General features: G+C 27.2%; 1 protein-coding gene across 1 annotated transcript in view; it reads left to right on the top strand.

Annotated features, from left to right (window-relative positions):
• Positions 1-1,146: 1,146 nt before the first annotated feature.
• Positions 1,147-4,445, top strand: part of LOC122268334 (uncharacterized) — a 6,919-nt gene continuing 3,620 nt past the window's right edge. The window contains exon 1 of the mRNA XM_043041562.2: positions 1,147-1,230. The gene's annotated coding sequence lies outside the window, so the exon portion shown is untranslated. The remainder of the gene's footprint in view (positions 1,231-4,445) is intronic.

Below are 4,445 nucleotides of genomic sequence, written 5' to 3'. Positions count from 1 at the left end.
AGTAAGAAGAGGACATGATTACGATGACAAATAATGTTTTTTTTTTTCATTACATTTTATTTGTCCAACTGGAAATTGCCAATTTTTCTAAATACTCTAACCAGGGGAATACAAAGTCAAACACATGTATTGCTTATTCTTGAAAAATGTTGCATAACCTAAAAACATAACATAAAGATTTTGTATTCATTTGCCAGCCTTATTTTAGAATCCAGCAGACATAACATACACCAGGCTAAAAATAATCCTAAACTTTGGAAAAAGGAATTACATTTTAAAACTGCTTCACTATTAGTTCTAAGAATCTGAATGTCAACCCCACTATAGATTGCACATATCGATTATTAAATAAATTTCTTATTAACTTATTCCTTACTTGATAACTCCTTTTTAATGCCAATGTTGTAGTTTTCGTATAAAAAATATACTACTGGTAAATTTCTAAGTATTATGTTATATATCTTTGAGACATAAAACCATTTTGTCCTAAGTCCTTCCAGGAATGTCTATTTGATTCTGTTATTTTTTTCTTTTAGCACTTCAGAGCCTATTAAAATCTTGTTGCAAAATACATCAGATATGCTTCTTCTTGATAGTATCCATAATATTCAAAAATCAGCCATTTTACAGTAAAGAGACATCTATTTTTGATTTTATACTTATGTCAATTATCATCATTGATGTAACTTTAAAAGAAATACATATATGCAGTTATCAGTGTAATATAAAACTAGTGATTGGTATATTGTTAAAAACATATGGTATATTGTATTGAACCATTACTTTCAAAAGTGACCAGAAATGGCGTGCAAGGCGCATCTGGTTATAAAAAGTACTTAAAAGAAGGACTCATTCATTTTCAGCATGTTGAGACAAAGACAAAAGAAAAAGAAGGTGTAGAAATCTAAATTTCAGAACTTTCATAACGACATGTCGTAACTCATCTTCAGTACATGTACCGCTGTATGAGGGGGGTCAAGTGTCATGCCACATGACAAGGTTGTGCTCTTATTCTTCCGCACACATTTGCACATTTGATAGTTCCATGATTAGATCATCTAATTTATTTTTATTGTCTATTTGCCACTGTTAGAGGAAAAAAGAATTTACGGTACGGCCTCTTTGACCCTCCTGATCCTTGAGTGAGGAATTAAAGAAGCGGCAGGTAGTATAAAAGCATGGCGGGTTGTCCCTGATTCATTCTCACCCTTCAGCAAACCATCATCAGTGGTAAGTCCTTATCTTATCTGATTTTATATTCTTATGAGTTCATTGTTTTGAACGTTTTTGGATTGTTAGCTAAATTCTAAGCTAATCGCTACCTAAATACTTTAATGCTTCAAAGATTTATAAATTTTACTAAAAAATTTTTAGCTATTCAATTTTCAGATTAGATAGAAATATTGATAGCTATAATGTTAATTTAGAAAGAAAAAAAAACAGTGGGAAAGATAAAAAAGTTTCGTTATTGATTAAATAAAATATTTCAATATAAATTTATATTCAATGTAAATACGGATATATGATTTAAATATGTGCTGACAAGTGTGAGGAAATACGTGAATATATAGATAAATGTCCTGACACGTGTTTTATTTATTTGCATAGATATATTTATATGTTGATAGGTGTGAGGACATCTGAGCATGTTTAGATATATGTGTTAACAAGCTATGAGAATAGTGCAAAGTATTGTTAAAGAATTTTAAAATTAATGTTCATAATTTGTGAATGTAAGTTATTATCTTTAAACGCATTGTTTGAAAAGAAACCATCGGTATGATTCATATGTATCCAAACTGTCGTTTTCTTCAAATATGCATAGGAAATTTAGATTTCAAAAATAACATATACATGCAATTAACATATATTAAACACTGAACTTCTTTATTTCGCCAGAGAAAAAGTTTGCAATTCAACACGTAAAGTTTGTTTGCTATAAATCATGGCTCACAAAAAAAAAACATAATCAGCAACTAATTTTTTTTTGTATATGAATTGCTGAAAAAAAATATTTTCTGGAAAACAGCATGTGTATTAAACTCCTACTTTTAAAAACACGGGGGCTAAAATTTCACTTTGAAGGACAATCAGAAATTATAATTTTTCACATGCTGTTTAATGACAATAAAACTAATTTTCTATATGTACTTCATTTGTTACTAAGATATTTAAGAAACTTAAGTTTATAGATTAAATTTAAAAATTCTTTTGAAAAATATATTAATTTGCATGCTTCACGTGTGGAAAAAAAATGTTGCAGAATCGTTCTGTAGTGCATTTAGTGTTAGCAATCAATCAATAAATAAAACCGTTTTAAAAAACCGAAATATTTATTTTTTTTTTAAAATTAGTTATAATATTATAGATAATAATAATGCATTTAATTCTTGCGCAAGATCGAAATTGTTGATTTTATCGTGAAAATAATGATTGCTTAAAATAAACTTAGATAATATAGTTTGTTACAGACATTATATTAAATATATAATATTTATTTAACAATTGTGTTTAAAACTTTTTTTTAATGCTACTGTAATTTCTTTGCCTTTTGTTTTGTGCTTCACTAAGCTATCAGACTTTTATATGCTCTTTAAAGTGAATAAAAGAATATCAATAGGCTCGGAAATTTCTTGAACGTAACACACTATTTCCTCTTTTGATGTTATATAGAATCTGAAATTTTTCTTTGCCACTGATTGCTAACATGCATTGAAAAAAAAATTATAAAAGCATTCGTTCACTCACGTGTTTTTTCTTCAACGTATCCAAATTATCAATTTTCGAATACAAGGTTTTAAAATAACTAATCATAGATAAAAAAAATAAAAATAAACTTTTTGTTCATTTTGCTTTTAAATATATGACATAATTCTATTTTTGTAGCCTACAGCCTTTTGTAGCCTTTCGGCTTTAAACTATTTTGGCCCTTGTTGGCTTCAAACTTGTTTAGAATTACATTCCAGTTATGGTAAAAAGTTCCATCACTCAGGTTACCGATACTTTTTACCATAAAATCCATTTTTACCAGAAAATATTGCGGTTCAGAAAAACTGATACACAGTAAATTTTTTATAGTAGTAATTGTCATAAAATCACTGAAGCACTTGAAATAAATAAATATTACGGTAAAAATTACGGTATAATATTTTTCAGCAAAAATGGATTTTACTACAAAATAAATTTTACGGATGGCGCACCCAGAGTTCCTGTACTGTAAGTTAAGTCGAATGCGCTTAAATAGCTTTCACAGTGCGTTTAAATAATTAGATTCTGTTTCAAGATCGTTCATAAAAGTGTTATCTTAAGTTTATTTAAACTAAAAATATTAGGAATAAATTTAAATGTACATTTTTGTTCCCATATGCATTTTTATTACAATATGTATTTTAACAACGAATATTTGCGTGTCTAAAAAAATAGGCTGTCACTATTATATACAAAACAGTCTATACTGAAATATATGTATAAAAAAACTTTTGTTTCATTGAAAGTGTTGCATGTAGTACCTCCCTTGCAGCTTTGTTAAAATTTTAACAATAAATGTGAAACCTTAAGAGCGTTGTCACGTGCAGTCTAACGGCATGACTCAATTTAATATTTTTTTTCAAGTAATGTTTAATTATTAATTCTCTTAAACAAAAAATGTGATATTTAACAAACTTCAATGTCGATAAGTATGCACTTAATACCAATGTACTTAAGTATTTAGCATTTTTTTTTAATTTTCTATTTTAAACATAGTGTAAAGGTTCTTAAAAATGGTTCTGCTAAACTGAATACTTGAATGTTTCAAATAACTGATAAATAAACATTTTTGAAACAGCATTTTAATTGTAATTGAGTCGACGATTATGTACATTACAAGTTTTAAAAAAAATATTTGTAAAAATGACATTATCTCTGAAGGTGAGCATATTTGTTTAGTTTTATAATAACTTAATCTAGTTCAAGTGGAAACTTTTTTACCAAGTTTCTTTGAAGGCAATTAAAGGTTAGGTTTAGAGCAATGATAAAAATAAGAGATTTTTTTAACATTTGAGATAAACCTGCTACTTTTTTTTAAAAAATATAGTCAAGTTTTGTTTAAAGTTTCGTTTTGCGGCAATACAAAGAGATCCTATCTTAAATTGATTCACTAGATTATTCACTAGAACAATTAAAGAATTAGAATAAAAACAAGTATTAATTCGCTGAAATATTTTTTTATCAGAAGTTTCAACTAAACATTCTTCTAGAACATTTCTATTTCTATTTTGAGTGAAGATTCTTAATTGTTGTTATTTCGAGTGACTGTTGTTTCATAATTTTATATAATATGGCTTGTTGGGTAACTATCATTCATTGGAGAATTTCAACCATCTTTGACTGTTCATAACGCTCAGCGAATCGATGTATATATATAGATATATATATATATATATATATCTATATATATATATACA

This window comes from Parasteatoda tepidariorum, chromosome 4 (assembly GCF_043381705.1).
Source record: "Parasteatoda tepidariorum isolate YZ-2023 chromosome 4, CAS_Ptep_4.0, whole genome shotgun sequence".
NCBI lineage: Eukaryota > Metazoa > Arthropoda > Arachnida > Araneae > Theridiidae > Parasteatoda > Parasteatoda tepidariorum.
Note: the sequence above shows the minus strand (reverse complement) of the source record. Positions and strands in the feature narration are given on the sequence as shown.